This window comes from Cyprinus carpio, chromosome B4, assembly GCF_018340385.1.
Source record: "Cyprinus carpio isolate SPL01 chromosome B4, ASM1834038v1, whole genome shotgun sequence".
Taxonomy (NCBI): Eukaryota; Metazoa; Chordata; class Actinopteri; order Cypriniformes; family Cyprinidae; genus Cyprinus; species Cyprinus carpio.
In genome coordinates, this window is record NC_056600.1 from 21,372,763 (window position 1) to 21,395,283 (window position 22,521).

The 22,521-nt window shown below is 37.1% G+C and overlaps 1 long non-coding RNA gene across 1 annotated transcript; it reads right to left on the reverse strand.

Moving 5' to 3' along the window:
• Positions 1-1,841: 1,841 nt before the first annotated feature.
• On the reverse strand, positions 1,842-22,003 carry LOC122137053. The gene is made up of 2 exons (XR_006154555.1): positions 21,349-22,003; positions 1,842-3,394 (listed from the first exon to the last, which is right to left on the reverse strand). It is a non-coding gene; the product is annotated as an uncharacterized LOC122137053 (long non-coding RNA).
• Between the last annotated feature and the right edge of the window lie 518 nt (positions 22,004-22,521).

Below are 22,521 nucleotides of genomic sequence, written 5' to 3' on the forward strand. Positions count from 1 at the left end.
ATCAGACTCAGAACATTACCTTAATAACGATAATATAATGAACATTCACAAATGCACGCCGATTCATCTCTGCATTCGTTCTGCATTGATAAACTCCATATCCCATCTCTCTCTCTCTCACACAGGTTCTCATTTTATGGCACCTCTCTGATGCAGGCGTCGTGGTGATTTGAATGTGTTTTTAATTCATGTGAATGGCCTGGCAGAGCTGCTGCGGGCCGTTAATTACCTGCCACTGTGAACATCAGTCAGTCTAATGAGAGGAACTCCCGCCCTGCATGCAGCTCGCATATTAAGACTCTAATCAGCAAACCTGCAGCACGCGGCCACAGGGACTTGAATACTTCCAACCCCATAGATAAAAACACAGTAAAAATGATGGGAATTTTGAAAACATGGGGTTTAAATGGCTTTAATGAGGGTACATCTTGGATCTGAGATTTTTAAGGGTGAGACAAGGCAATGCCAGTCTGATAGGACAGTCTGATTAATTGGTTGTATCCTTTCATATTTTCTTTCTCCTAGCATAATTCCAATTAATATTCCATGTTTTTGTTTTTATTTTGAATTCACAAATAGTTTTTTTTTTACTCCATACATATTATTACAAATAAAACTGGTAAAAAGGCCAACACAAACACACTGATTTCACATAAAAAAACAAATAAAAAAATAAATAAAAAAACTTCTTGTGTGTGCAGCGTTTTTTTTTTTTTTTTTTTTTTTTTTTTTAAGGGAAAAAAATATATTAATTCAAACTTGAGACAATTCTCACTGTTTACTATTAAGGTCCAATTCACAAACCAATTAACAAGCAATTAACAAGCTATTAAAGGGATACTCTACCCCAAAATGAAATGAAAATTTTGTCATTAATCACTTGCCCCCATGTCATTCTGTACCAGCTGCGCCACAAGGATGCGCTGTTTCTATGTGTATTTAGATTTGATTTGAAAGAAAACAGCGCATCCTTGTAGCACGTCTGATACAGAAGAGCATATGCAGCATATGGTGATATGAAGAGACACAGAGGAGACTGTTGACAAAGGAATTGTTGAATAAAGTCGTTATTTTTGTTTTCTTCGCTTACCAAAAGTGTTCCCGTTGCTTCATATAACACAGATTGCACGTCTGGTGGCAGACGGAGTATTCTGATGACAACTTTCATAACTTTTATGGACCTTGACACTGTTATTTACTTGACAGTCTATGGGACAGTCACAGGCCTCCTGGTTTTCATCCAAAATATCTTAAATTGTGTTCCAAAGATGAACAAAGCTTTTACAGGTTTGGAACAACATGGGGGTAAGTGATTAATGACAAAATTTTCATTTTGGGGTGGAGCATCCCTTTAACAAACCATTAACTACGACTTTTGTCTCAAACTCCTAATTTGCTGCTTATTAATAGTAAGGTAGTTTTTAAGTTTAGGTATTGGATAGAATTAGGGAGGCAGAATCTGGTAATGCAGAATATGTGCTTTATAAATACTAGTTAACAATAGGCATGCTAATAAGCAACTAGTTGATCGTGAGAATTGGCCCCTATTCTAAAGTGTTGCTTTTAGATGTCTCAATCCAACCCCATACCTAAATTAACAACTACTTTACTAACTATTAATAAGCAGTTTATTGAGGCAACCATTGTAGTTAAAGTGTGACTGATCTAAAATATGGTCATGTAGAATAAGGCATTAATTTGTGCTAATTAACAGCCAATATGTTAGCAATACGTATGCTAATAAGCCACTAGTTGATAGTGAGAAATGGTCCCTAAACTAAAGTGTTACCCAAATTTCATTATTCCAATTTCATCAGTCAAACATTAAACAAGCCAGCAAATTATAACCATATATATAGTATTTATTTACACATTATTTTTTTCTATTTACATCTCTTCGAAAACATAATTCTGTACACAGCTATTTAATTCAAGAACATTTTAGAACATTTCACTCGCACCTCTTTTTAAAATCCATTCTGACATTTCTGTAGTTTGAAGTCAAGAAACTAAGTCAAGAAGCTTGGTGTCCAGAAAACCCCACATAGCTCGTACTGTAACTCCATGTTGTCCAGGCACTGAATGTCAGTTACAGTAAATTCCTTCAATTCTACGGCCCATCAAACAGCCGAAGGAGAGCAGTAGAGCTGCTGAATTCACTGCTTATGTAGGAGTATGTTGTCAAGGCAAATGTTCTGCTTTGCCACATCCTAAATGATCATGAATGCAAAATAAATATCTGTGATGTCATCAGTCTCTAGAGTTAGGCACAACTTAACAGGATCATGTAAACAGTATATAAAAAAAGAAGAAAGAATTTAAAAAAGCAGATTCATAGATTATATCTTTTACAAAAAGGAGGAAAATAGACTTATCAAATGCAGTTTCACTTATATTTAGTTGTAAGAACTGGCACACAAATTAAAAAGCCTGATGACATGACTGAAGCAGTGCACAGTTCAAATACTGACAAAATGTCAAAAGTTAGAAGCTGATATCCCCAAACACATCTATTAATGACAGCATTGTACAGTCAGTACGGATTATTATATCAATGTCAAAATGGGATGTCAAAATGACAGGGCCATGGAGTAACAGGGAAAGCAAAAATTGAATCAGTTCTTCAGCTTGCATCTCCAGCTGCCTTCGTTAACTGAACCTATGCCTTGCAAATCTCAAACAGTCAAAATAAGGCAAATTTTATTGACTCCACTGCAAAGCCTCATGGGCACTGTTCACATACAGAGACAAAATGAACACCCTACGAATCCTGGCCGCTTCCTGAGGTAGACCAAGGTTAGAATAAGTGTTCGTAGGCGCCGTTTAAGCCAAACGATCTTACTGCAAATCTTTATAAACCATGTTTTTTGAATGACGTCGTCTTATTGCCATGAATCAATTGGACCAGAATCCATCCTACTATTGCTGTTACTTCCTAGTATCTTGCCGTCTAAATGAACAGTGCGTGGAGAGAAAGAAAAAGAAAATCTTGGTAAAGGTTGTGATTAAATTAAAAATAGAAAAGCCTAAGAAACAAAGATTAAATTAGTGTATTTCAAGAGAGCGTGATTTTGACATCTGGGTGACTCATGGCATTCGGAGTGCTAATATTAGTAGAAAAGCGGAAAAATTCCAGGAACAGCTGCAGACCATATTCCCATCTCCATAAAAATGTCACGGTTTCAGTTCAGTATCATTACACAGACAGTTGCGCCTCCGAGGTCAGTAGGGCTCATCATATTCAGTGATTGTGCTGGGCGAAGCCTCATCTTTTGTAATGGTTAGGGGCATCGGCAAAGGCAAACTTCAGCCGGTAAGCTTCAGCTAGGAGAACGCTAACTTCCTCATTTCCCCAGTGCATCGTGGGTAGATTCTGGAGCAGAATCATCAGACCCTGTGGAGGATAAAGAGATTTTGTTAAAAAGGATTGTATGCACAAACACAGCGGTGATATACACTGAGTAGGCTTTCTGAGGTAAATGTAATGTTACCCAGAATATATTGTTTACAAGCTGTTATATTGATGTCTTTCACTAATTGAACTATTACACGAGACATGAACATTTCTGCAAGTTGTTTCTGCATTTCTGCAACAATGTCTTGCATACTTTTCTGGACCTTGACAGTGCAATTTACTTGGCAGTCAGTGGGACAGTCACAAGCCTCCCGGTTTTCATCCAAAATATCTTAAATTGTGTTTCGAAGACGAATAAAGCTTTTACGGGTTTGGAACGACATGGAGGTAACTAATTAATGACAAAATTTTCATTTTGGGGTGGAGTATCCCTTTAAGGTCATGTTGACCAATTAGACCAAGGGTCTCCAAACTTGATCCTGGAGGGCCAGTGTCCTGCAGAGTTTTGCTCTAGCTAGCCTTAACACACCTGCTTGGAAGTTTCTAGCATGCCTAGTAATACCTCGATTAGCGGGTTCAGGTGTTTAATTAGGATTGGAGCTAAACTCTGCAGGACATTAGCCCTCCAGGACTGACTTTGGAGACTCTGAATTAGACTTTTCGTAATGATATGACTATGCAATGTAGTTGTGTCAACGAAGTTGAGAAGACATTCAAAAGCAAAGCAAATTAGCATCTATGTGATGCGGGGAACACAACCCAGTACAGCAACTTGCCAATGTCCAGCAAGTAAATTTGCAAAAGGGGCATAATAAACTAATTGGCTGAATGAAGGCATTTGGGCATCCTAATGCACATACATCCTTGGAGGAAGTGTTGTCTAGGTAAACCACATGCTTTCACTTTTCTGGAAAGAGTTTTACTTGGTGTTCAGCTGTCAAGAGAAGGCATTGCTGCACAGAGTTGTTTATTTTTTTTCTTCTTCAGTGGGGTCAAGCCAGGCTATCTGAAAGCACCACCGTACCTCTCTAAATTATTATAACTTTCAATCACAGATTCTTCGACTGCTCAATCTTAAGTTTAGGGTGAAGAGAGCGAGCTGCCTGTCAAGCTGTGTTTCTCTTCTCGCTCGGTGCGGTCAGGACCTCGGCAGTGGAAGCCCATCTCTCTTAGGTATAGAAGGCCAAGTCTAATTCACTCAAGGTGGTGTCAGGCGGCTCCAGCAGGCCTCCGAGTCAATGACTGCATTAGAGCGCCTTAGAGCCTCAATCTCCCAGCCTAATTCACCTATCCTGCTGGCCCTGATGAAGGAGAATGAGAATGCTTAATACTCCATCACAGCGGGGTACAAGGGGGATGGATGGAGGTGAGAGAGGTAGAAGAGAAGGGTACAGGAAAAAAGCAATAATGTATCATAATAAAGAGAGCATCAAAGTTTTGCAAACATTTGACAGTTAATAAGCTAAATCCTCATTTGATGATTTAGCATTTTAACTGAATGCAACTAAAATGGTTATTCTCTTCACATTTGGGATGAGTGTAATGAAAACAAGCATGGATGAAAGCTGACATGTCTTTTACAGAGTGCATGCTGCACAAAAAAAGCTGCAGTGTCTTGTTCAGGCACAACGCTTCCAGAAATTCAAGCCGTAACACATTAAGGCCCAAATACATCTTTTCAAAAGCTAAGTGTGTGAAGAAGATTGCTTCTAGCTAGACAGGCTTGATTTCCCACGTCACTGCATACTGGAACACGATAGAACATAATTTGTAAGCAAATGCAAATGAGTGTTGCATTCTCAGGCTACGTCCACACGAAGCCAGAGCTTTCCCTATCCGATCTTTTTTTTCCCTCGTCTCAAGAAATATCTGCGTCCACACGAAACCACAAAACCAACACAAAACGATGTAGTATACATACCAGACCAGCATGTGGCGCTGTAATTCTACCACAGAGATACACTAAAAACGGAGAAGACGACTTGGACTATGCAAATAAACCTTGCGCTCGGTATACAAAGTAAACTGGAACAATACATTTATTAATCTGTGTTAACGTTAGTTAATAAAAATATAGTCATTCAGTGTTTGTTCATGTTTTTTTTTGAAGTTACGTGACATAGCGGTGTCTGACTAGGGGTGAGATGTGGGCTGATGACGTCATTGTTTCAGAAAATATAAGGATTCGCAGTCCAGACAAAAACGGAAGGGCGGCGTTTTCAATTTTATCCACTCTGGGACCCGGTTTCAAAAACATCGGTTTCACTCTCCCAAAACGTCGGATCTGTGTGGACGAAATGTCTAAATTATACAAAATTTATGCGTATACAGCGAAACGCGTCTCCATGTGGACGGGGCCTCAGTGTTTTCGCATGGGGCACTAGGTGAGAAATTAAACTAAACAGTCTTCTTTGGTTCTGTCTTGAGCACAGACAATTAGACTGAGATTAAAAAGCAGAGTAATAACAATATTGTTTAAATAACAAACATGTTGATTAGACTTTCATTTACTGTACTTGCATAATTGTTTCAGAATATCTGATTATTTTAAGTACTTGAGCACAGTATAATATTCTATACGGATACCGCTATTAGTAACTATAGTCGTCAACTATATTTAAAATGAATCCATCCATGTAATAGTCAAATCAAATACTAATCAACAGTCATCTCAGTCTAATTTTTTTCTCGACAAATAACTATATTAGAGGTAATTACTTAGTAATGAGCCTAGCCACATAATTGGAAATAAATGAGTGATATAAAGGATACACAGCCAAACAATGTGACTGATTGGGGACTGTTCATTTTCTTAGCATTTAGGGACTTTGTCTCTAGAGTATGTAAACAAACATCAATGTTTGAAGTTTAGGATATTGTAAGTATATTTCTAATCCCTTAAGCCTGAATTGCTCCAAAGGCAGGAAAATGTTTTATCATAGAGAAATGTCTTATGAATTTTTTTTTTTCATAAATTGTATATTAACATATTAAATTGACAGCTCAGATTTTTATCAAACTACATTCTATAACACACACGTGGCCTAGTCTGAGGATTCTGTTATCTCAGAGTAAGAAGTCATGAAGATGATGTGCCAAAAATGTGATTCCAGAAGCAATGCTACAGGGAATGACTTTGATAGCCAAGTAAAGTGCTTAATGTTATACAACCACACTCAAGAATATATTTAAATCAGCTGAAGAGTTTTGGAGTTGTTGTCACAGTCTGAACATTTCCTTAGACAACCTCCACAAAAGTATGTTGCACTCCAACAGGTAACGGCAGATTAAATCTTTAGTTAAATGTCAACAGACCCTTCATAAGCTTGAATTTGTGTCCACTAATTTTTGTGAAGTACCCATGTTCTCCTTGAATTCGAGTGTTTGATGAACAAGAGTGAGAACATGTAAAATTTTGATGGTGAATAATATCCCTGAAGATCATTATAAGATTGTGTAGGTGTTCGTCCAAGAGCTTTGGTCTTTGAAGAGTAATCTACCCTTTTCCCAGCAAATGAGTCTGAACATTCAAACAAATGTGTTTTTTAAGGAAGATTTGAAGAATATAGTGCATACCTTACTACATCACTGATGTGTATGCAAAACAGTTGTCAGCTATACTTAAAACAAAACCATCCATGTAATAGCCAAATCTCCTAATCAACACGGTCATCGCAGCCTAGTTTTCGACAAATAACTAGATTAGGACACTAATTACTTGTAATGAGCCAAGCCGAATAATTGGATATAAATGAAGTATCTAATGATCTACACAGCCAACTAACATAATTGATGCAGGACTGTTAATTTTTGTTGCATTTAGGGACTTTTTCTCTGGTGCACGAAGACGGATGGCACACTGTTAGTTATGAGATGCAATAATAACATTGCCAATAGCCATCATTACAGTCAAAATGAAATGAATTTGAAATGAATATTTTTTTTCCATGATGTGATTTATTTGTAAATGTAACATGGTATTCAACTTTAGAAATTAAAGGTAGAAATGAACTAAATATAAACTTTATATATATTATTTATAACAAAGGTTCACATTTGTTAATTATTGTGGAATAAGAAAGACTGTCCTCTACAGTTGAGCCTGATTTAAAATTAAAATGATTTTTCATGTCATTTGAAACACACAGAGATGTGGACTTTTAAGGTGAGTTGTACAGTAGATTGATAACATAATATTGGTCAATATATCTGTTATTGCATACAAAATATTAACAATCGTAAGTTATTGCGATTGGAGAATTTCCAAATTTGTGCATTCCTTGTTAAGTGAAAATGATTTCAGTGGTGTTATGTTACACATTAAAGAAATCAGTTTGAATATCATATTGATATTAAGAATTAAGGTTTTACCTTAATTTTTTTTTAAAGATTTATTCATAGTTTTTGTAAAATCGAAACTGTCAATATGGTTGCCAGACGCATTACGAATCAGGATAGCATTTTGAGAATCAGGCATGGTTCTGCTTTCAAAATGGAACGGATTATTTATGTTGCAATAAACTGACGGTTACTTAGTTAGACATGCAGTGGATTCAGTCTCATCTAAAGTGACTTATATTGCATTTCCAACAGGAACAGTCCCTCTGGAGTACCCTGGGGTTAAGTGCCTTGCTCCAGGGCTCTGAGATAATGGTGAATATCCTAGTAATTCTCCAGGTTCACGAATAGTCCCTTTCCATTACTAGCCCAGATCTTCCATTGCAAAGCCAATGCAAACACCGCATATGACACCATTCCCAAGTTGTCTCATATACATATATTACATTGCAGTTTGACAGCAATAAACTGGGACAGACTTTAATCAAGTCACACTGTGGAACTGGACATCAATTATAAATACCATACTGCACCAAAAGTGAGGAACGTCGGGTGTAGAGTAAAGCTAGTTTAAAAGACTGGCCTAATTACAAACAAATAAACATGGCTAAAAGCCTAGTTAAATCGGCAAGGTGAATAAATGCTGAAAAGATAATGACTTTGACTTAAGGAGGATTTTCTTCAGAGGCACCATTTATCTGGATGCTCACCGATGCATTTTACTTGTTCTCTTCTGTTTCGTCTTATCTTCGGGGATGATTGAATTGTGTTTGCTAACTGACATGAAGGATCCCACATAATTGTTCTCTAACTTAACAGCATTCAAGTCGAACAGATAATCAGAGACAAAGAGTTGCAATCATGTGCATCTGATGCAGACATTCTGGACTGGCACCATAATGACACCTCATACTGCCTGCAGTTGGCAAACAACCTTGGCATAGCGGAGACTGATTACTAGATACACGACACTGGGTGAAGGAATGTTTGCCACCAAGGATTATGCCGAACGAAGACTTTTAGCCCCTCATCTTCTCACTGAGCCCTCCTGAATTTGTAAGAATCGATCAGGGGCTCAAGAACAGCGATGCAGTCACTTCATCAAACGGCAAACTCGCAGCTCTGCAGATTCTGAGTGTTTGATCCCCGTGTTTTAAACACTCGTGAGACTAACTGGTAGAAAGGTGGTGATTGATTGCGAGGAACTTTATAAACAGCTTTGTTTATCAAGGCTTCTGCAAGACGGAGAAGCGATAGCTTGAGTCTCGGGTGCACGGGGAAAGAGCAGAGCTGTAATTACTTCCAGGATATTAAGTCCTCCATGCTTTTCCTTGTCTCTTTTTGGATAGATTGTCCCTGCCTCTCGTTGAGCGAGCTTCCTGCAACAACAGTGACACTCTATCATTAAACTGTATTAAAGCACATTTACAGGCAGGAGGGTTGCTCTTCATTCGGGACCTGCACGTATGACGATTAATCATTACCGGTGGGTCTCCTCCAGAAGCTCTAGTGTGGACAAAATTACAAGTTCTCTGATGAATGTGCTAGGTTTTCAATTAATCAGGAGGAGTTCATTTCACCTAATCCTTCAATGCAACCGTCCTAATAGAGTCAACACTATAACTCAGTAACTAGATGGCAAGGAAAATATCTGCACTACTATAAATCTCGAGATAGGTTTCTTAAAATTGCATGCAAATTCCCCACTGACTAAGTGTAATCTTACACTCTACAAAACACAAAACAACTAATAATGAACTTGCTGAGGCCACCAAGAGGGATCAAGATATGACACTGTCACTTTGAATTCATTTTAAGTCAAAGCAGGCCCTTTACAAGATGAAACTTTCGATCCACAAACAATTAGATAGTGAATCGCACTTAATTACAGCTCGCTGTGAACTGTTTAAATCCAATATGCATGTAAAATGGGAAGTTAATTGAAAAAGTGCTTGACATTTGCACTGCCGAGCAGCAGCAGCAGCCAGAAAACAAGGCAAGCTGATTTTTTTTCTTGCTCTTGAAACTAAGCTGCAAAAAACAGAACTGTTTAAGACTGATATCACAACCATTTGTTCATTAGCATGTGACTAGATTAATTGCGATTAATCGCATCCCAAATAAAAGTTTTTCTTTACGTAATGTGTTATTTTTATGTATATATAAATACTTACACATGCATGTAAATATATAAGAAAATTTTTATAATTATATATGAATATTTATATTCATATATATAATATAAATTATATATGAATATAAATGTATGCAACCATTTTAAAAACATACATACATGTGTGTGTATTTATATAAACATACATTTATACAGTACACACACATGTATTTTGTAAACAAATACTCTGATTTTGGATGCGATTTATCACGATGAATCTTTTGGCAGCATTATATGTGACTGCCCAAATTAACGTACAAGCAGATATTTAGTATTCATCCTGATAATAATATAATAATTTAATAAACACATGCATGAAATAGATTTTGAGAGGTAAGCCAATCGTTAGATGTTATTTATACACAGAATTCTTTCAGGTAAAAACAATATTTCTTTCTATCCCAAACTGTCGACAGATAAGTAATTTTCCTGTCACTCTAACACTAAAGAATCTCAGAAATGGAGAATCACAGTGATGTACACACTCAAGAAAACAGGTCTAAAAGCTGTATTAGCTTAGAAGTTTGAGCGGTAAGCCAATCAGCCACATGCCCCTAAGAGCCCGCACAACAAATTAAGAGTTTGTCTGCTCGCAGTTATTCACACAGACAGCGAATCCATTTAGTTTCGGCTGTTTGAACCACCTGAGGTGGAACGAGACAAAACATTAGGAGCTGATAGTTGCTGCTTTTTAATTTAGCAGCATAATGAACGTAACAAGCGTGAACCACCCAGCTTCCCCTCTGAGTTCTCTGCCATTTTCTTTTACTTTTATTTATTCAGTCATTTTCGAAAGACGAGGAGAGGGGAGGATGAAATATTCTTTGCATTTGTTCTATTCACAGCGGAGTTAGTGAATATATCCAGGGCAAATGAAAATTTAAGATGTGTTGCATACAGAATTACATTTTTTCATTTTCTGAGGAACGCATGCTTGTCCAAGTCATACTTGCGACAATATATTAAGCAGTTTTTCCATATTAGAAACAGTTGCCAGGGTGTTGCGATGGTGGTAGTTAGAGAACAGCATTTATTCATAATAGAAATCTTTTGTAACAATATACACTATCGTTCAAAAGTTTGGGGTCTGTTCACTATTTATTTATTTTTTTGAAAGAAATTAATAATTTTACATTCAGCAAGGATAAGTTACACTGATAAAAAGTGATAATAAAGACTTATACAGTTGCAAAATATTTCGGTTTTAAATAAAAGCTATTATTTTGAACTATTTATTAAATTCCAATGCTGGTAAAGTTCAATTATTTATATAGCAAGTATAAAAACAGCCACTCGACTGACCAAAGTGCTGTACAGAGGTTCAAAGAGTAAAATAAAGATTTAGTCTGGGACTAAAAGAAGATTCATGTTTCTTGATCTTAAGCTTCTGGAAGGAGTAAATGGGTGCAGCAATTCAGAAAATTTTATGGGGGCTTGATCACGTAAAGATTTATATACAATTCTGAATTTAATAGGCAGCCAATGAAGGGTCCCCAGAATTGGAGTAATGCGAGCGCTTATTCTTATTCATCAAAAAAAAAAAAAAAAAAAAGAGAAAAACCCCTACACAAATATTAAGCAGCACAACTGTTTCCAGCATTGCTCATAAATCATATTAAAGGAAGAGGAAAGACAACTAAAAACTACAGGGTGGCAAGTACATAGAACAGACTGACCAAAGAGCTTGTTGCAATTTTAAATTAAGCGTGAATAAAGCCCAGAAATAACCAACGGATCATATAGATATTGTCTGTGTTCATGTCCAGCTAGTGCGCATCACAAGCTATTTATATGCACAACTAATGAAGCCAGTATGAAGGTGTTCATCATATAGAAGGTACAAGCTCATTTCATGGACAGCGTAATATATAGCCCCCTTTTAATGAAGCCTCACATTTGCATATGCTGGACATAATAATTGCACATAACTCCATGTTTTCCGCTTCATGTGTTGTAGAGATAGCAGCGGCCTGCCCTGGGGTCTTGCACTAAAGCTTCAGCGGGTACTTGTGCAGTCAACACTCTTCCAAAGTTAGCTGGCTGGAATGCGCACACACATATTAAAGCGCTGCTTTGTGATTCAACTAGCTCCCGTTCTGCCATAAACTCCATTTAAATCAACCCATTAAAACTCCAAAGTGGAAGATTGATTTCTCCGATTCCTCCTTCCATCCAGGCATAAACGCGTTATCAGAGCTCACACCCGACTGCGTCTCAGCGGTTAGAGAGGACTATGAACTGCCATGTTAAAGCTTTGAGACACAAGTGAGACTGCAACACTTAATAACAACAGTGTGAGTTCAAGATGTCTGTGTTTATTAAGAGATGACTGCAATGAAGGTTATGACTGTCTATGTCCTGAATCAGGAAGCATGGGAGAATAAGTTAAGATAACTAATGTCGACAAACAAAGTGATGCTCCCACCAGAAGAAGAGTCAAGAGAGCTTGAAACATTGTAGACAGCATTTTAAGGCATCATCCTCAATACAAAGTCTGTTCAAAATGTCAGACAGCAACATTACTAAGACATCTTCGGCTAAAATCTAAGGTTTAACTGCACATATTGATGAATGCGGCGGCAATCCAAGAATGCATCCAGTAAGCAAGCTGAGAAAATAAATGTCACTAGGGTTTGGAAAAGTTGTATTGAGATATACACACACACAAATTTCTCTTGTTTTGGATTTGTATTCTAGGGGGCAGTATAATTATGCTTTTGGAACATTGGGCTAGGAGAAAAACAAAGATGCATGTGTGATACAGTCATTGTCCTTTAACAAGGGACTGCTAAAATAGTTATTTAGGTTATTTATGAATAAAACGAGTATATGTTTTTGTATTCTACCAAGCATTTGAGACAATGGGGCTCCAAAAAATGAAACCAAATCCCATCGATAAAGAGAGTAAATTGGTAATCACAGACAAAAGAGGGAAGAGGTTCTCGGGCCGTTAGCTGCACCAAAGGCTTTCTCATTACGTGATAAACAAACCCCTAATGAGAGCTCATTTGCTGCATATTGCCCTCACTAAATGGCATCAGGGGTTGACATTTGGCTGTCTGTAACCTGCCGCGCTACTCCACAGGGAAGACGCAGTCAGCTCATAGCCAATGTTCAACTGCACATGGCCTTGTGCCTGTTTCATTCAGATCTTTACCTGCCTCGATGTGATTTTAAGTATGAAAAAAAAACAGACGTCATTAGTATCGGCAGTACAATGCAGCAAATACGAAGAGCTTAGAGTACAGATAGCGCCAGCCATTATGCCTCCACGCTCACTTACCCAAGCATTAGAGCTTCTCATCAAAACATACCAGCGTCCAATTTATTTTCTTTCATTGTTTTTTTTTTACCTCTTTTTTGCTTCAAAAGAACTGTCTAGTTGAGCGCAGAGTCTTATAACTAAAGCATTTAATTCTCAAGAGTAGAACTTCTGCATTAGACATTGATACTTATGAAGGACATAATAAACTACTGAGCGCAAACCAAGGCATGAAGGTTTAGCTTGTTAGCATGGTCTGTTTACAGCAAGCATATACAAATGGTGGACGGTGGTCCGGGTGAGGACCTCAGCTTGGTTCCAACCGGATCAAGGCATAACGACAATGGAAGCACTATTTTACCATTTCTAAATAAAGTCACCAATGCTTCAATACAAAGGAGCGGGTTGCACCACAAGCACTCAGGGCCGTTTATTGTAATGATCTTTCGCCATTATCCTCTAATTTTTTTTTTTTTCATTCAAGCCATTCCTGTGTGCGTTGCTTCTCTATAAAGACGCTAAAGTGCCATTAAGAGCTGCAGACGATGCAGTTATTTTAAAAACAGAAGCAGAAACATTATGAGCAGCAAAATAGGTCAATACTTTAGCTAAAACACTGCAGAAAACAATGCTGCATATATAGTTATTTTTACTGATTATATAGGTTTGTGACAAGACATTTTTTTTCATCTACATTTAGCATTTTTAATCGGTATGTTAAGAGCATTTTAAAATAAACATATACTTATTAAAATTGGGGAAATTATTTGGAGATGGCAAGGAAAGACAACATAAACATTACAATTAATAGTTAACTTTATTTTCTGCTCATGATGACATCATTTTGATTAAAAAGTACTCCAGACATGAAGAACAAAACTCTGAACCCCCATTCAGTATTTTTCTGATACTGCTGAATTTTTTATTTTTTTTGTAGGATTCTTCTAGAAGCTACTGGCCTCTTGGAACTTGAATTGAATACATCTGCTTTAGAGAATGCTGGTAAATACTGTAACAACACCATCATGGGGCAAAAATTGTGTGTATTGTGTATTTTGAGTAATTGCATTTTTGTAAGCAACAAATTAAAATACATCACTGTATTAAATTTGATTGTCAGGGCATCATTCTCAGCTTTTTACATGTTTTATTTCGTTCCGTCAGGCATTTCATGTTTGTGATTTCTGTGAAGTAGAAATTATATTCCACAAAATAAGCCATTTGCACCAATTTGAACACGCATATAGCCTAGGTTATGACAACCTGACAAAAGCCCAGATTCTTGTTCATGCCCACAAAAAAACAAAAAAAAAAACAGATGTTGCGTGAACCAAATACAACAATAATCATTCAGCTCCAATATCTTTTCAAAAACTGTACCATTTCTCATTAAGAACGGTTTCCGTTCCCCAACCCTACCTACAGGTAAGATGACAATATATCATTATGCACATTATGAAGAGTGCAGGAAGGGTAAAAGCGGGTCAGACTGGTTCATACAGCAGGTTTCCATGTGGGCGCTGTGGTATAGTTCTTTTAACCTTTACTCTGTCCCAGTAAAGATTTCCCCCTGCTTCAATACTCATTAATTGCCCTCCTGCCAAGAATAGAAGCCATTACGAATGCCCTGAAATATCAGGGGGTCAGACAAAAGTCACAGTGAAACACAAGACACACCTACTCCTCTGGCACGTTAATAAACCCACATGGATATCTACATCATTTAGATTGTTATGTTTAAAAGGGACAGTTAATGCAAAAATGTCAAATTCTGGTCATTATTTTCTCACTCGCATCAAATTTCTAACTTGTAAGACTAACGGACTAACTTCCGTGGAATACAAAAGAAGAATATCCAGGCCGTTCCTCTTCATACAATGAAAACGAGCTCCTAAAAAGATCTGATCGTACTTGCATTTGAGTACACTGGCCCATCAAGATGCACCTCACCAGGTCAATAACAGTCAATAACAACTGGTCTTGAGACAGAACCAGTGAAGTTTGATTTTATTGACGTTTAACCTGATGCAAAGTGTGCTGATATTTGATTGCATGAGAGTGCAAATAACATTTCACTAAACTGAAGAGGAAGATTTTTTTTTTTTTATTTTTTTCAAATAATGCTAAACAATTGTATGATTTCAGGAGACACTGAATATTTATTTGGGACTAGTGTTTACTGTGGGTTTTGAAGCTCAGACATCCTTGACAGACTATAAATCACAGTAAGCATCTCCTTTTGTGACTGAATTTTCATTTATGGGTGAACAGTTCTTTTTAATAAACATCATTTACCGACAGCAACAATTTATTATGGATTGTGTTTAATTAAGGATTTATACAATTTCTGATTTCATTTTCAAGAGCCATTAACTGTTATGCTCATTAAGAAAGCCTTTGTTAGCAACCAACACTCAATCTCTCGAAATCCATTCCATACAGTCTTGCTGTGTGCAAGATATACTTGAAAAATCACAAAAAAATTCCGCCCATCAATCCATCTCTCTTCAGTTTGCATTCCCCTGAAAACTGCATGTGTACTACTTCTGAGAAAATATGGGGCTTTAAGTATTTCTAGGAAACCTGCCCTAATAAGAACAAATTCCAGAATAAAAATGCCTTTTTATATTTCGAAAGACAGAGGAATAGCCAGAGGCCATCTTTAAGACACATAGAGTGAACTCCTGAAATCCAACTGCTATGAAAGACCAGTGTCCCAAAAGACAAGACTAATTTTCACAGTTTGATATGCTGGGATAGAACCATAATGGAGACTTATTTAATACTTCACATCAGGTCTTTCCCTCAATCTCTCCCACTGAATCAAAATGATCTTCATATTGAAGAATCCAATTTATAGGCATTTTCAAACTTATGCTATATGGAAGCGCACTTTGCTTTTAGAGAGTTTTCTATTGTCTTGATTCTGCGACGATATGTACGTTAATACTTATTTTAGGTGTGTTAAAGATATTTTATATTAACTCTGGTACTATTCAAATATTTTTGTGTTTATTTTAACATCTGCACGAGCCTACCTGAAACACTTGCTTAACCAACATTAACCAACATCTGTTTATCCAACTAATGGAAGACAGGGAGAATGTTCAGTAAACATGTTTGAAAACCCTGATTATTTTTCTTATACTGTTTGGTGACACTATGATAAATTAAAATTGCACATCCCAACTTTAAATATAGCGATGTGCCATTTTATCTTCACTTTTAAAACAAAATCCGTCACCTTGCACACTATCAATTATACTATGTGAATTCCAAAATTGTGTATTGCATGACTATCAGTAGGGCTGTACGATTAATCTAATGCGATCATCAAGCACATCATGTCAGTAAAGCCGGTTCTGTGATTAGTAGTAAATCTCCATCACCTGCTTTCAGGTGGAGCGACTTTACTACACAGAGCCGTAAGTTCACTGACAAGCTACACACACAAAAAAAAAAAAAAAAATTTGCAGACGATATAATCATATGATTATAAAATCAAAGAAATCATTTGCGATAATGGCACCTGTTTGCGTAGCTTCTTGGTGAACTATGGCACTGTGTAACATTAGTAAATGCTGCTCTATCTGAGAACACGTGAAAATACCACATTTAATAATATGATTTTTCTCCAAACTCACTTCATAACGTCAGCTGAGTGTTTTAAATAAATCCGTCGTGATGTGGCATCTTACACAGAATAAGGCACGCAACATATTTCATAGTATTCTAAGCAGTGACATAGGCATTGCATTATAAATATACTTTATTATAATGAATATTATAATAATAAGAACTCAGATAAACTGTATATTGCCATATTCATGTGTTTATTAGTCACGCTGAATCAACAAAAGCAGTTGAATCTTCTGTTTATTAAGCTGAAGCGATTTCCTGGGTTTCTTCTTTCGAGGGGTATTTGGTCTTGCCACGTGAGAGCGCCCTCTGGCCTTCGGATGGAGATTTACTGCTGATCACAGAACCGTGCTTCATTGAAAGATACGCATGACAATCGCAGCTTCTGTCTAATCACGATTTCGATTTCATTTCGATTAATCGTGCTGCCCTAACTATCAGTAAATTAAAGAGCTGTCTACCTAAACAACATTTTGAGACACTGTGCTGCAACATCAATTGCAGAGAAGGCAATCCCAGAATGCACAGCAAAAACAAGGCTTAACTCTATTAATTTTTTTCTACTCTGTCAGCAGTTGAGATTTCTTACATGCCTTGCCAAAATTGTCACTGATTCCAATTTTCTCTGATTAATCTACCCTTTTTTTCTTTTGTCATTTGATAAACCTTCACAACAACAGCAGGTATATTATACATGGATCCTGACAAACATCTGATTTTCTCCCAAATGTTCTTGTTCACATAAGACATAACCAAAGTAAACTGTTTTAGCTAGGATATTCCCCAAGATGGCCATTTTGACAAAAATCTTTGGGTATAATTGACTGTTGTGTTAATAACTTAGCAACATGCTAACATCATGAAAACAGAGTTGAATCATTTGTATGCCTAACATGAGCACACATGGAGTTGCTTCCTATCTAGAGCCTTCCAAATCAGATTCTTAATTTTCTTAGAAGGCATCTGCCTATGTAGACAGAAAGGCAACTCACTATGTTCCGGAAAACAGCTAGTCAATTATTTTAAGAGTGGCCTTCCCTGCTTCTTCCCAAGGAATTGTATGGGAACTGTTTCTCTAGGGCAGCTTGACCTGAACAGATTGCACTGGAGGAGGTGAAATCATAGGTTGGGTGCAGCCAAGTCAACTTCTTCACCAAAGATCTTCCATACCACCACTATACCTCTAACTGGTCTATGTCAGGACAGTCTTGGAGGGCACAATAGGGTATCACTTATCTACCATCATGTGTGTGAAAACAAACCAACAGAAAAGGAAGGAATATACAGTGAAACAAAAGGATAAGGAGACAGAATAGGAGAAATAATCTCTCTGCTGACACATGGCACAGGCGGGTAAAGTCGGAGGCCTGGGGCTGTTGTCTGAATGCCAAACAGCAGCCGTGTGCTGCAGAGCTGGTGCAGGGGATAATTCTGAATCACTGGGCACTGTAAACACAATAAATCAACCGCCCCACAACAACACACTGCTGATACACACCACTGACTCACTGCATATTCAACAACACACACACACACACACACACACACACACACGAGCAGTCTATTCACTCCACAGAGATGCAAGTTTAAAGAGAAGGCAACGATTTAGAAAAAAAAAAAAAAGATTCACTCAGATGTCTGCATTTTGAATGCTTTTAAAAAACCTGTAAAATTAGGTGATTTCGACTCAAACTGAATATTTGACAGGACAAGTCAAAAGTAGGACGCGACTTGATTATTAAGGAACTAATAAGAAGCCCAATGAATGGTGGAAAGTGGGTGTTCCATTCCTGAACGAAAGTTTGCATATTTAAATCAACCAGTTCATTTAAAAGAAATGGCTCAAAAGAATGATTAATTCACTGTTCCGTGAGTGGTCAATGACTCGATGATTCAATCATAGTGTTTTTAATTCTTGAAAAATGCCCCATTTGTGTCCCACAGAAGAAGAAAAAAGAGAACTCAAAGGATATATGCATTTACAATGGCATAAGGGTGAGTAAATGATAACAGAATTTACATTTTTGAGTGAGTAATGTTAACCTGAAAAAGATTTTAAGAAACAGTTATTACATGTTTATTACAAACTTTTTTTTGTAATTTATGATATTCCTGATTAAACTATAACATAAGACAAATACATTAAAGGGACAGTTCACCCAAAAACCATAATTACGTCATTGATTACTCAGCCACATGTCGTTCCAAACCAGTAAGACCATCATTCATCTTCCAAAACACAAATTAAAATATTTTCGATGAATTCTGAGGATGTATGTATGTATGTATATATATGTAAATCTTGGCTGCATAATTGTTTATATCGTTGCAAAAAATGTACACTATTATCATACAGCTCTCTATATAAAGTTGAATATATATTATATCCAACTTTATCTACATACAGTCGTGGCCAAAAGTTTTGAGAATTACATAAATATTGGAAATTGGAAAAGTTGCTGCTTAAGTTTTTATAATAGCAATTTGCATATACTCCAGAATGTTATGAAGAGTGATCAGATGAATTGCATAGTCCTTTTTTTGCCATGAAAATTAACTTAATCTCAAAAAAACCTTTCCACTGCATTTCATTGTTGTCATTAAAGGACCTGCTGAGATCATTTCAGTAATCATCTTGTTAACTCAGGTGAGAATGTTGACGAGCACAAGGCTGGAGATCATTATGTCAGGCTGATTGGGTTAGAATGGCAGACTTGACATGTTTCAAAAAGGAGGGTGATGCTTGAAATCATTGTTCTTCCATTGTTAACCATGGTGACCTGCAAAGAAACGCGTGCGGCCATCATTGCGTTGCATAAAAATGGCTTCACAGGCAAGGATATTGTGGCCTACTAAGATTGCACCTAAATCAACAATTTATAGGTTCATCAAGAACTTCAAGGAAAGAGGTTCAATTCTTGTAAAGGAGGCTTCAGGGCGTCCAAGAAAGTCCAGCAAGCACCAGGATCGTCTCCTAAAGAGGATTCAGCTGCGGGATCGGAGTGCCACCAGTGCAGAGCTTGCTCAGGAATGGCAGCAGGCAGGTGTGAGCGCATCTGCAAGCACAGGGAGGCGAAGACTTTTGGAAGATGGCCTGGTGTCAAGAAGGGAAGCAAATAAGCCACTTCTCTCCAAAAAAAAAAAAAAAACATCAGGGACAGATTGATCTTCTTCTGCAGAAACTATAGTGAATGGACTGCTGAGGACTGGGGCAAAGTCATATTCTCCGATGAAGCCCCTTTCCGATTGTTTGGGGGCATCTGGAAAAAGGCTTGTCTGGAGAAGAAAAGGTGAGCGCTACCATCAGTCCTGTGTCATGCCAACAGTAAAGCATCCTGACACCATTCATGTGTGGGGTTGCTTCTCATCCAAGGGAGTGGGCTCACTCACAATTCTGCCCAAAAACACACCCATGAATAAAGAATGGTACCAAAACACCCTCCAACAGCAGCAACTTCTTCCAACAATCCAACAACAGTTTGGTGAAGAACAATGCATTTTCCAGCACGATGGAGCACCGTGCCATAAGGCAAAAGTGATAACTAAGTGGCTCGGGGACCAGAATGTTGAAATTTTGGGTCCATGGCCTGGAAACTCCCCATATCTTAATACCATTGAGAACTTGTGGTCAATCCTCAAGAGGCGGGTGGACAAACAAAAACCCACTAATTCTGACAAACTCCAAGAAGTTATTATGAAAGAATGGGTTGCTATCAGTCAGGATTTGGCCCAGAAGTTGATTGAGAGCATGCCCAGTCGAATTGCAGAGGTCCTGAAAAAGAAGGGCCAACACTGCAAATACTGACTCTTTGCATAAATGTCATGTAATTGTCGATAAAAGCCTTTGAAACGTATGGAGTGCTTGTAATTATATTTCAGTACATCACAGAAACAACTGAAACAAAGATCTAAAAGCAGTTTAGCAGCAAACTTTTTGAAAACTAATATTTATGTAATTCTCAAAACTTTTGGCCACGACTGTACATACAGTATATTCATGTAGGGTGATATATACACTACATAGCAAATCTCAGTTGCTCGACTGCCTGTATCATCGTGGAAATAAAACAACTATATTATTGCCCAGCTCTGATCTGCTAAATTCAAGTAGAAGGCATGAAGATATTATGATATTATAAACATTATCATAACTTTCTAATAAATAAATAAATAATAAAAATCTAAAATTTGCAGGCATTGAGCTGGGATGGTTGAGTGATTGACAGGATGAGGAAAAGTAAGATACACAAATCCAGTAATAGACATGGGACTTTTAGTTATATAAGCAAACTCGTATTGTACTTCTGGTATCACATCTGCCCTCTCCAAGCCTCCATGCCTAAACCCTTTACACCTCTCAATCGCATTGAACAAGTGAGTGTGAGAGGGGACAGGAAATAGAAGAGTCTCAAAGGGATGGCACAATGTCACCTTACAGCAGCTGCTGTTGTCATCACACTAATGCAGGCGCACTGACCCCTCAACCCTGCAAGTTAATGAGGGAGGAGGGGTCTCACGCAAGGACGACACACACTGCGGCTCAGGGACCGCACAACATGACACAAAAAAAAAACATCTTACCTGGAAATCCTTTTCCTCTAGTATCTCTTTCCTCCATCGCACCAGGAAGGCAGCGCACACGTATAAATGGAAATGAGAGAATCCTTCAGGCTCTGCCTGTGAACATAAAGATGAGAGTAACACTGAAATCACGATTAAAGAAGTCATAACAATTTGTATTATGATCTCACAATTATGAGCTCATTAACATCTGACTACCCACATTTGCCTACCAGCTTGGTTCAATAATAAAAAAATAATAATAATAAATTCAAAATGTAAATAAATCAATAACACAAGTTTTATTTATTTCAAATTTTTGTGATTTACATTGTAATTTTTGGTATGTCAAGTTTAGTTTCATCAAATATACCCGATCAGTATATTCACGGTTTAATTAATTGTTACATGCTTTTACAGTGCCTTTTTCCTTTTTTGTTGAACTGTACAGCAATTGAAAATAATGGACAGTACACAATTTATATACCTATAAATTGTATGCATTTACATAAATAGGTAACACTTCATAATAGGGACATTTATATGGAAATTTCACTCTATTAACTAGTTGCTTATTAGAATGCATATAACTAGCACATTGGCTGTTTATTAGTACTTATAAAGCACATATTCTACATGACCTTATTCTACAGCCCTTATCCAACCCAATACCTAAACCTAACAACTACAGTACCTTACTAACTATTAATAAGCCGCAAAAAAAAAAAAAAAAAAAAAAAAAAAAAAAAAAAAGTTTATTGAGGCAAAAGTTATAGTTAATGGTTTGTTAACAAGAATTGGACCTTAAAACAGAGTGTGCACCATAAATATGTAAATATTATATTTTAAAAAGCATTTGATAAACTGTGTTAGCTTTGGTAGAACTGAGGCCATTTACATATAGAAGTCTTAAAGCCAGAAAAAAACAGCAAATGCTCTTCAACTAAATTAATTAACCTTTTTTGATGCAAGAAACTTTCACTAATATTAAAAGCAGAAGTCAGATGAAACAGATCAAGTGTTAAATAACATGTGCAATAAGATCTCTTTAGGAAAACAGAAGGAAACCAGTGAGTTTAAATGAGAATTTGTATTATTAAGAGATTGACAAAAAATCCTCTTTTAGTTTGACCTTTCACGTTTCTCCTTTTTATTTTTCTCACCACTTATCCCATCTCCTCATTTAGGCTTCTT